The 11,668-nt window shown below is 48.3% G+C and overlaps 1 long non-coding RNA gene across 1 annotated transcript; it reads right to left on the bottom strand.

Annotated features, from left to right (window-relative positions):
- Positions 1-8,930: 8,930 nt before the first annotated feature.
- On the bottom strand, positions 8,931-10,678 carry LOC104543453. Its single transcript, XR_728160.1, has 2 exons — positions 10,612-10,678; positions 8,931-9,891 (listed from the first exon to the last, which is right to left on the bottom strand). It is a non-coding gene; the product is annotated as an uncharacterized LOC104543453 (long non-coding RNA).
- Positions 10,679-11,668: the final 990 nt, after the last annotated feature.

Here is an 11,668-nt window from a genome sequence, read left to right as displayed (position 1 = left end):
GCGTCTGCAGTGCGAAGGTTGTGGGATGCCACAACACAGATCCTCTGGGCTGACCTCATGGTTCTTTTGAGTCATGTTACCGGACCCATGGGGGTCCCATAAGCAAAAACGAACCGTCTGAGTTGTGCTCACCCCTAGCCCAGCCTCATCTGCCAGGAACAGCCAAGTCATCCTGCAAATCAGAACAAACAAGGTAAAGGAAGTCTGAAAAGGTTTTGGGTAAACACCCACAGGGAGCCCAGGCAGGGCACGTCAGCTCACGTAGACCCTTTCACACCTATGACAGACTGATCCCAGCCTACAGACGTGGCAAGAAGGGAAACACCGAGACGAAAGAGCTAACAACAGGGAGTGCTGCCCCACTCCACAGTGCAGCGAGAGCTGCTGGTGCCCATCAGATCTGTAAATTATGGCAGTCACTGATCACCTCTCAGCCAGTAAACAGTGTCACAGCAGATAAAATATGTCCTGTGATATTTCCAAATGTCACATATTTTGATAGCTATGGCTTTGAGGGAAATGGTAGTTTAATTTTCGATGCTAAGCTAAGGCTACGTTGGTTTTGGAAGTTCAACAACAAGCACAGAGGGGTTTTTCCACCCAGCTTCACTTCTGCTGCCTCTGCAGCAGTTCCCCAAAACCAGGCTGTTTACACAGGGCTTGCTTAGCATCATCACCCATTCCCTGCTTGCAGAGGGCCCTGTGACACAAAGGGGAAAGCAAAGGGCATGTGATATCACCAGGGAGATGAGGAAAACAACCCTGCAAAGGTGGGCAGACTCATGGGCTGAATCCATCTCTTCTGAAGGTCCTCACAAAGAGTGCGGAAAAAGCTAAGCAAAATAAAGGTTTAGCTATGTTTAGAGGTCTCTCAAGCACAATTAATACTTGTACTAGATCCTCTCAACTTCAGAAGCCACTCCTGCAGTGTTTACACCCATGGCATTTGCATGGAGGCATTTGCATCCATGAGTCAGCAGAAGGCACTTGGTCTCCTCTCAGCACAAAAGGGAGAGCCCAGCCAGAGACACGTCCCCATTGACTGCAGCACTCATTGTCTGAGGTTAGTCAAAATCCACCACTCATACCCAGCTCCCCAGTACCCTGAAGCGCTCAGGGCTGGGATGTCCCTGTCCCGTCCCCCCACAAACACTGACAAAAATTCAGCAAAAAGCAGCCATAGATTAAATCATACTCTGGAGGATTAAAGAAAACTGGCAGGGTAGCAGCACTTGGGGTGAATTTTGGAAGCATTATTTTTCCACCTGGATGATTTTTAATACAAAAGGTCTTTTTGCATTTGGGGTACAGAAATCGGTGAATAGTCTGGTTTTTTCCTAGAGAAATCCTAAGAATGACCCAAGGTAACACTGCATAGTCAGAAGGAAAAAGCCCAAGGGCAAGGCAAGCTTGGCATAGCTGCCCCAGGTCTCCAGCAGCAGCCCCAGCCCTGTGTAACAACCTCGTGCCCATGCTAAAAGTTGTCCCTGGGACATGTCTGAGCCTGAATTTCGTCCTCCCGTCAGCCAACGATGCATGGGCAAACCATACGCCCGGCACACTGTCGTCTCCATCTGACAAGTGGCTCCCGTGCAAAGCATTGACATGTCTCCAAGAAACTCCGCCATCCGGATCATAATGAAAGATGTGTTTGTTTGTGTCTCATCTGCATCGCTGTTTGTCCTCTCTAAAAACCACAGCATAATTCAGCTCTGGGGCAGGCTCCAGCACGGCGACAGCACAAGAGCAGCGTGTGGGGTACCCAAGACCTCACCCCCACCACTCCCTTTAAAAACAACTCCAGGCTGAGGCAACTGAACTGATTTTTTTTAAAATTATTATTGTTTTTTTCCTCTCCAGGCAAGTAAAGCCTCTGTGCAAACCAGTCTGACTCCAACTGGATTTGGCCCTTCCCAAAGGAACCAGAGAAACCGGTTGGTGATGGGCCAACCCCTCCACAACCACCACAGTCCTGGGTTGGCACCTGTCCCAGCTCCCCACACTCACAGAGGTGGCAGTGGCACCCAGACCACCTCATTCACCCCTTCCCCATCTCTCTCCTTTTAATAAGGAATTTCAGCAGGTCCCCATGCAGGGCAATAATGCTCTCACCACTGTATGTGGCAGCAGGGCTCTCCTTCAAGCTCAGTCCAAAGCCCCTCTCCTTCAGCTCATTTCCAGTGGGATAAACAGAAGCAGTCAGGACTAAGCTCGATTCAGCCTCACAGCTCCAGGATCCCACCCAGAGAAGAGCCCATGAGGCTGATGGAAGCAACAGTAAGGACCCATCAACCTTTCACGGCAACCTGAATTGACAACAGAGCTGCTGGGGTCAGCATCTCTTTGGCCAGAGCAGGGTCCCACATCATCCCAGACTCCAGGCTAAGAAGTATCCTCCTTGGAGCCGGTCTCTGGGACCCACACGAGAGACAGCAGTCCCAATAGGGATCCCTGCTTCTGCATCCCCATATCACTAACACTGCAGATCAGGGACCACGAGGCGGGAGAACCAGCTCTGTGCTGCCCAATGCATGCGGCACATGGCACTGCCCATGACGAACGTGGTGCTGCAGATCCTGGAGGTGTGACCCGCTGCAAGAGAGACGGAGCAGGGAGCCTCACCCAGCACCCCACGCACCGCTCTTACTGGAAGATCCCTCCAGAAGATTAGGCATACAAGTAGATCATAGAATCATAGAATCATAGAATATCAGGTTGGAAGGGACCACAAGGATCATCCAGTCCAACCTCTCAAGGTAAAAGTATAGTTTAAATGAGATGAGTCAGCATCCTGTCAAGCTGACTCTTAAAAGTGACCAATGTAGGGGAATTCACCACTTCCCCTGGGAGATTGTTCCGATGTCTGATTGATCTCATGGTAAAAAAATTTCTTCTGGAGTTCAATCGGAATCTCTCCAGAAGCAACTTGTGTCCATTACCCCTCGTCTTTTCCATGTGACTCCTTGTGAAAAGGGAGTCTCCATCTTCTTGGTAGCCACCCTCTATGTACTGGTACATGGTGATAAGGTCCCCCTAAGTCTTCTCTTCCCAAGGCTGGACAGGCCCAGTTTTCTCAGCCTTTCTTCATACAGCAGGTCTTCCAGTTCTCTGATCATCCTCGTGGCCCTTCTCTGAACCCTTTCCAACCTGTCCACATCTTTTCTGTGTAGCGGGGACCAAAACTGGACACAATACTCAAGATCCTCATCACATGCACAAGATGGTCCACCCATCACAGCTCAGCACTTAAAACCACATGGCCAGTGGCTGCAGACACATCAGGCATCCCAGGTGCTGCAAGCCCAGCACAGCCCCACTTCCAGCAGGAGGCAAAACCTCCATGGTGTGTTTTTCAATCCAGAAGCTCATCACCACCTCACCCAGCCTTCTCCATAGCAATTTTGTTCTGACATACACATGAGTAATATCATGAAAAAAACCACTTCAGTGAGACTGTGCCAGCCAGAGGAAGAGCCTCTGTGCCTCGATTCACCCTTGCAGTGGGGGGGACATAGCATAACAAGCAGCATTGCTGCTACACACAAGTGCTCAAATAATTAATTCAGGCTGGACAGCACATGCTCCCCAGCAAGAACATGACACAACCCAGAAGCAACCTTGACTTTTTTACTGAACTTCTTGGCTGTTGCCCCAAAACATCCATTTAGGAGACTCGCATCTCCTAAAACCAACTGACCACTCACCCCTGCTGCACTGCCATGGCCTCTGAGCCTCAGGAGATGCCCCTGGTTTTCAGAGAAGCCAGTAAAAGGCAAAGAAGCTGAGTCAGCACCCAGCCCTAGGGAGAAATGCCTGAGTCAGCTCTGCTGTGAGCACAAGTCGACTCCTCTCCTCTCCACACTTCTGGCAGCCCCATCCCAGCCCTGGCAGCATGGCATCAGCTTGTGCAGAGACCACATGGGTGAGGCATTGCTCACAGCAGCACACACTATTTCTGGCACAGAGCAAGGCTAGGAAGGAGAGATGTGGACAGGGTTATACAGCACCCCTGTCCTGCAGCAGCCTCAGCCCAATGTACTTCAGCTGGTGAGAGGAGGCAAGTGCCAGGAGGAGGCCCTAGCTGACCCCTCCAGCAGCAGTTGTCACTCCTGCCGCTCTCATTGCTGTCCTTCATGCCTGCAACCGTCCTAGGAACTGCCTGTTTGTCTCTTCAAAACCTGTCTTATGTGCTGGACGCTTCTGAGGCTTTGCGAATCCCCATGCAAGCAAAGACTGCTTGCCACAGCTTTCTCCAGATTATTATATTTGGAAATTCTGCATCTCCTGCCCTTCAGGGAACAGGGAAAGGAATAAAATATGAGACATGTTTCTTTAAACTAGGTGACATAACTACTGAAAATTACCCTTTCTTTTGTCTTCTTCTCCTCCCACTGTTCTCACTCAGATCTAGCTGTCTGTCTCCACAGATGATCCTACCCCAGAAGGCCACAGCAGTGTCTTTCCTTAGGAACTGCTGCTTGGCCCCAGCCCAGCCACACGATGTGCTGCCTGCATCACAAAGGGAGCGAGCAGCGAAGTTCCCGCTGCAGCAATGAACATGTACTGGTGCCAGTGCATGCTGTTGGTTGATGTGTCCCTGTCACCTGCACTCAGCTCTGGCACATGGAAGAACCACTGAGGAGGGACACAAGGGAGCAGTTACATGTAGCCCTGTTCCGTATTTTCTGCCTGACCATGGTCAGAGATTTCAAAATGCTGCCTGGGGCAAAATCAAGGCATTTGGGTGATGCTGAGATAGGCAGTACCCCAAAATGAACTTCATAGGGCTGTTTTGTTTTCACTGCCACTAAACCTTTCACAGTTGGTAGGGGGGGAGGAGGAGGAGAGTGCTCATGGTTACTTATAAGGTCTGTCCTTCCATGGGTCTCAGGGAAGCTCTGAGGCAAAGTCTGATGGTGAAGGGGAAAGGATCGTCTGGACAAGGCACCTTCTTTTCTCCAGCACCCAGTCCATCACAGCACATTCCTGCCCACCCGCAGCTGGTCAGAGTAAGGCTGACTGATCCTCACTAAAAGGAGGATCAAAGTCAGCCGAAGAAAGAGAGGGTTGGCCTCTGCAGCAGAAAGGGGATTTGCTTCTCTCAAGCTGGAAAGGAGAAGCTTGATTTCTCCTCCCTCGACCCAGCAGCTCCACTCCTCTGGGCCTGAATCTTGCTGCTGTCAAGACATTTCTGCACATTGTTTTGGCACTGTATTGCTTCTAACCAGTCTCAGACACTTGTGCATGTCTCCCTCCTGATATTTTTCTGTTTTACTTAACAACCAATTTGGTTTTCAAATTGATATCTCCTGGAACAGCTGGTCCCCATATTGCTAACCCTATTTACCATTCAATCAGCCCCTCTAACAAGCATCACTAAGAGACTGCTCCATAAATAAGTATCATCTAATTAAGTTCATGATGAGCAGGAGAGCTCTTATCTTCCTCGGAGGTGTTGCACCACATCAGCTGGTCAGGCACAAAGCTCCTACAAGTCTCAGCACACTTCAAAGGCGAGGTGCGCAGGAAACACCTGCTGCATTGCACCACAGCACGTCCTTGGGTGCGCAGCCTCCTCCCAGCTGGCGAGCACTCCTGGGTGCTCAGGGAAGCTTGATGCAAGAGCCAAACCACCTCTTCTGCAGTCTGCCAGCATGACTCACTACAAATCACAGCTTTACCTCTCTTATTTCAAGTAGCACAGGACCAAGCAGTCTCTCTCTGTGCTGAAGAAGACACTGATGCTGGTGTTCAAGGTGCTCAGGATGGCTACTGTTTTGCTTGAGTGCAGGCGGTGTCCTCCACCACAGCCTGTACGGGTCCTTAGATAGGGAGAAGCTGTGGCACAGAGGACCAGACCACAATGTGCCCTGACACAGCTGATAAATCAGGGCAGCTCCCCACTGCAGAGCACAGGCTGAGCCATGCTGGTGATAAGGGGCTTCTCTCTTATAATGAAAAGAGAGCAGCAGTGGGTTGGTGCTAAAGCAACATCCAATGCTTCCCAGGGTGGAAAATGGGATCAGATGCAGGAGTGGGACAGCAGAGCTGGGAGAAGGTGGCAGCACCAGAAAAGAGCTTGATGAAAAGCTGCCTAGAAATGTCTCTGATCTTACCAGCCTGCTGGTCCGAGGATGAGATGGGGTCATTGCCTTCAGGGCAGGTTGTGGGGCACACACCTCCCTGCAGCGTGGCCGTGGCTCACATACAAGAGGTAAAGCATATCAGCATAGCTTGGAGAAATATGGTCTGTTCTTTCTGCATGGGAAGCAAACAGGTGTTTTAATTAAAATCCTCTAGTCTGGCTGTAGGCAAACCAAGCACAGCAATCTCGCTCCCCTTTGCGCTGGGCACTGAGGTCACAGTATTTGGAAAGGAGATCATCCTGTCTCTCCATGGGATGAAAGAGACAAACCTCTCCCCAGGCAGGCAGCATCTGACAGATCTCAAACAGCCCTGTGTAGACACCCACACCAGTTTCTCAACTCACCTATTTGTCACCATGATGAGCTCTGCACAGCTCTTACCCAGGAGGTGACTTAGCTCACCAGTGGGCTCGTCACTGATGCTTTATGGAAAAAGCAGAGAAGTAGAGGGTTACCATAGAAAGTGTTTTCAGTAACAACCCAAACCACATGCTGTCAGAGTTCAAATGCAAAAACACAGCAGACATCTTGTGCCTATTTATGGGTAGTACTGCCCAACTGAAGGGGGCTCTAACGAAGGCAATTCAAGTTCATTAGTTCTGCTTTCTTAAGAACAGATAAGTCAGTCTTTTGCTTTTAAGAGGAATTCAATTATGTTAATTTAGTATAAAGAGGAAGCCCTTCATCTTCAGAGAGCTGCAGCAGTAAGAAATACAATGCTTTGTAAGCACCTGCTCCACCTTTGTCCTGAGTCACATGCAGCCAAGATTTTTCATTAGGTAGCAACAAGCATAATTCAGCATCAACATGGCCTTTGCTTCTCGTCACAGAGTGGAGTCAGTACATGTGAACAAAGACAGTCATTTTCACTCCATCCTTTCTATCCCCAACTCTGGTGCCATACAGGTGACACTGTGATCATGTTTCAAACACCTAAGTATGAGCGTTTGGGAACTGGACTTCAGGGCAGTGGGTGGGACCCCTCCATTAACCTCCCACTGCACAAAGTGCACGCACACCCAGCTATTGAGAGACGTGGCACTGGGCCTTGTGGCCGGGAGCGAGTCCTGCAGTGACTAGTGACTTGCTGGGATGATGCACATCAGTCAACCTGTGATGCTGCAGTGAGCAAGGCTCAAGACAGGGACAAGGGCAGGGAGGAGGGAAGAAAATGTAGCAGAGCCAGATCTTAATGCCACTTTGATTAAAGAACTGGGTTCTGAGCAAAGCTATTGCTCATCCAGGCGCTCCCTCCGACGCCCTGTAATTGCAGTCACCATCAGTGCAATGGACACGTAGTCACTACAGAGCCACATCCCAGCAGCCTGTTGTGCAGTTAAGGCAGAGCAAAAAGGGTGATCTTTCCCCTCCTGCCAAGGATTTCCAGGGAGCTCACAGGACACAGGCAGCTTCTGTGGGGAGAGCAACTCAGCAGGGAGCAGGGCCAATACTACTGGACATGGGGGAAGGCACAGCCCTGCTCCTCCTTGGGTAGGCAAACAAGACACTGGAGAGTAAGAAAAGGCACCAGTTCTGTCCTTGGCTCCAAGTGTGGTTCAAAGGATATTAAGAAAAAGAAAAAAAGTCTACTATTTAAACTGCCATAAAAATCAAAGCTGGAGCTCCAGGGCCAAAGCCTCCCTGAGTGTCTGTATTTTGCTAGTACTGTCCTCACAAATGCTGGCTGAACATTTAATTCAGCCTCTTCCCCTTGCATAGGAAGAGGAGAGTGGGCAGATTGGAGACAATTCCAGGAACATGTTGTTCTCCCCTCGTCATCCTGCCAGCAGTCACTCTGCACTGGAAAAAGCTCATGAAACAGCAGGAGAGCAGCAGATATATGGGTGCTAAATGGGGTTTAGAGGTCTTTGCAGAAGAAGCCAGTCTCCTGGAGCCTCTTAGGATCATCTTAGCATGGCTAAAAGAAACTCCACTTCTCCAGCAGGCCCACAGAATGAATCCAGGTGAGAGAAGTACCTTGAAGAGGGATTTTAGTCCCACTTCAGGCCAACATTTTGGTGCAACCTTGTTCTTTTTACCCCCACAAGTCTCATGGGACATCTCTGTCCCATCCATCTTAGAACTTCCTGCATCCACCCAAAAAAGACCAGACACCCTCCCTGAGCCTCAGAAACAATGATGTGAATGAGATATGAGGGATGAGGCAGAAAGAGTCAAGAAGTGGAAATTTTTTATTTAAATAACCTGATGGCCTAAAATAAAAGTTGAGGCAATAGAAAGTGCTGAAGAAAGAACATGGACAAGAGGTTAAAAATCCTTGTGAAGGTCCCATTAAAGTGATGCATTGCAGGTTACGGGGAACGATGAAACTGAACAAGGGGGGAGAGCTCCTGTACCTCCCATAGGACATTGACTGCAAAAGTGGCTCACCCTTATTAAAGTGCTTATTTTTCATAAGGTGGCCTGGTCCTGTCCACTGGGACTTGCAAGGCAGCGACAAACACCAGGCAGCACAATTAAAAACTTCAAGCTAAACATGAAGGGGCCACCTGCTCCTTGGAGCCATTCCCAAAATAACCCCATAAGCAACAGAGAGTAGAACACATAGAGCCTTGCCTGGACACGTGTCTAAAAATCTCCAGAAATAGCTCCCGCTTCCCCTTTGAAAAACATTGTGGTTCCCGATGCCTCACAGGAACTCTGTTTCTGCTCAGAGAAGCCACAAAATAAGTGAGCAGCCCAGAACTGATCTATGAGCACATCTGGACAAGCTGAGATCAGCCTTAAGGAGAAGACAAAAATAAAGATTTTAAACAGCATGTGTCAAATCCAGGGACCTTTATTTCTCTGGAATGGAAAGAATTTGCCAGCCTGGACAAAAAATTGCAGGCAGCGATTGTACATTCTTTCAAATATAAAAAGAGAACGTGCACACAAGAGTTTGGCTCCATAAATTTCTGTCATAAGAAACAACTTTGAATTGTACACCAAGCTTTTTACAAAGCATCAATGTTAAGATGTTTTACCGTGCTCTATCACATTCTCAGCCATTTATACAGAATACGCCATATCAAATGCTACATCAGCTTAAGACATTTTTAAAAATTAGTATTAAAAAGATACAGAGGCATCTTGGCTTTCATTTGGGTTTTTTTTTATTAAGACATGGGAGTTTTCTTTGTTTGTTTTCCTAAGGAAGTCACTAAAAAAATATAATAACTTAATTCATAAGGACAAGATTGGTTAAAAATCCAGCCTTGCTCGCTTGACAGCCTTCTGAGCTCGTACCTCTGTTGCTTCCATCAGTCTACAAGCACCGCAGGCTGCAGACATGTCTTGCGGGGTCACAGCCTGTGCTCCAGACCTGTCCATGCTCTCAGTTACCATTTTTGTTCAGAGTTTTCATCGCGGCCAGGAAATATTCCCAGCCAAACGCTAAAAAGCAATCTTCAGCCAAACAGGGGATTTCAATCTGGGCCAATTTCACATGGATTTAGCCCTTTGTCTTTTGCTTCTTTGTACATCCTTTGGAAGTCTTTAAAACGAGGGGCACAGCCTAACCTGGCCTCCCCAAAGTGCATGCGTCCCGTGAAAAGGAAGTCCCCGTCTCCTGGTTTCACCCCACACTCCAGCAGGGTCTTTATTTGTCCCCGCCAGTTCCCACTCTCCCCCGTGAGCTGGAAGACTTTGCTCTTCTGCCTGTACAGTTTGTTGACACCGACATGAATGATGGATTCCTGCTCCTCTGCCTGGTTTGTTACCTCTTGAATGGAGCCTCTGATCACTGGAAACAGAAAAAGGGTGTAAGGAAGTTACCCAAAATCCCTCTGGAAGAACCAGGTCCAAACTCAGCCCCATGCAATCAGGCAGTTGAAGGGGAACTGATTTCACTGCAGCAGCCCCAGTTTTGGTCCTTTGGTATTTTTAGAGTTAAGTTTGTATCAGTAAGCTTCAGCATGTATTTGTTTTTGTTACAGTTTGTATTTGTAACCTGTCCAGCAAAGGGCACCCACATACTAAACTGAAACACAAAAATAATTACATCAGAAAAATAGCGTCCACCATGATAAAGAGTTGTAACAACAAGATACATGCTTAACACTCCCTAACAAGGTACTTTCTGTTCTTCAGCCACTACAGATAGCCGCCAATATTAATTTCCCCTTTAAAAAGGGAAGCATGGAGAATTATTGAAACTTTTGTTCTTTTGTCAACAGTCCATTTAGGGCAGCAAGTAAAGGCTTCTCTTAGATGCACCCAGTTCTTTGAAACTCTACTTTCACTGTGGTTGCTGGGTCATTCTCTGTGCACCCCAAGGAAGTGCCAGCTGGGCACCGGGTTTTGAGGTCCTTCACACCATGTCCTCCTTCCTCTCCCATGCACACAGCTCCTTCATTTACCAATGGTGGAGGTTGCCAAGCATAAGTAAGTGTCCATCAGTGTTTATGGATGTCCCGTTCAAGTGACACCCAGGGGACAGGGGAGCGGGGAAGCAACAACTCACCAAAATCACTAGTGCAGACAGCCAAGAGGACCTCTGTGTCACTGCATGGTCGGCAGGAAGCTGCAGAGAAAGGGTCAGAATTAGCAAAGGACTAGACAATACTAAGTAAATAAATCAGTATTTAAATTAACCAAAAACAGGACACACATACACACACAACATGGGGACAAGTGGTCCAAATACCTGTCAGCCATCAATAATGCTGCAAGAAATGGAGGCCAACCCTAGCCCCATGAGATGTTTGTACTTAGGCAGGAATATGGATCTCTTTAATGCTCCTGCTGGGGTATATTCTCTAGCAAACACCCCACACACTCACTGTGCTTATGCAAAATATGTTTTGATACTGGGCGCATTTACGGCGTGCTTTGCTGTAAATTCAAAGCTCTAGCAAAGGCTTTGAAGATCATGTGCCTTTTAAACTCTGATAGCAAAGCTCCTTTCTTACAATTTCTATCAAGTTTCACTGGACTATTTCACAAGCCATTTAGTCTATCACCACATCAAAGATCCAGGAGGTTACAGAGTGGGGGAGGCAAAGAGGGGAGGAAAAGAGCCCCAGCGCATGTGTTTGAGGGTGTCAAGGCAAAGCGGAAACTCAAGCCCATATCTGTTAGAGCTCAAGCAGCACAAAGACCATTTCCTGTACTGCTGGAAACATTTGGATATCTGCACTAATCTAATCAATGCAAGAATGTGGCTCCTCTTTGTACTCAGCCAGCTATTTCTGAGGAGAAGGTACTGTGGTTGCAGTACAGATGTTTCTATAATACCCTGTTGAGTTCAGGAATTTGCGTACTCTGGGGTCTGCCCTGCTCAGCGATGCTCATTAAGTCTTTTCATGACAGCCCAAGGAGCAGAGCCCACATCGTCCTCTTGATCTCATCATGAAGCAGCACTTACACATCAGTCAGAAAAATGAAAACCCACCGAGCGTGCAGCTCTGCCTGGCTTAGCACAGGCAAAGACAACAGCAAAGCAGGGCTCACACCAGAGACCAGGCGAAGCATTGGAGCTACAGGTTAGTTCATCATGCAGCCCACAATCAAACCCTAAG

Source organism: Mesitornis unicolor, unplaced genomic scaffold (assembly GCF_000695765.1).
Source record: "Mesitornis unicolor isolate BGI_N332 unplaced genomic scaffold, ASM69576v1 scaffold50437, whole genome shotgun sequence".
In the NCBI taxonomy this organism is placed as follows: domain Eukaryota; kingdom Metazoa; phylum Chordata; class Aves; order Mesitornithiformes; family Mesitornithidae; genus Mesitornis; species Mesitornis unicolor.
This window is presented reverse-complemented; position numbering and strand designations above follow the sequence as displayed.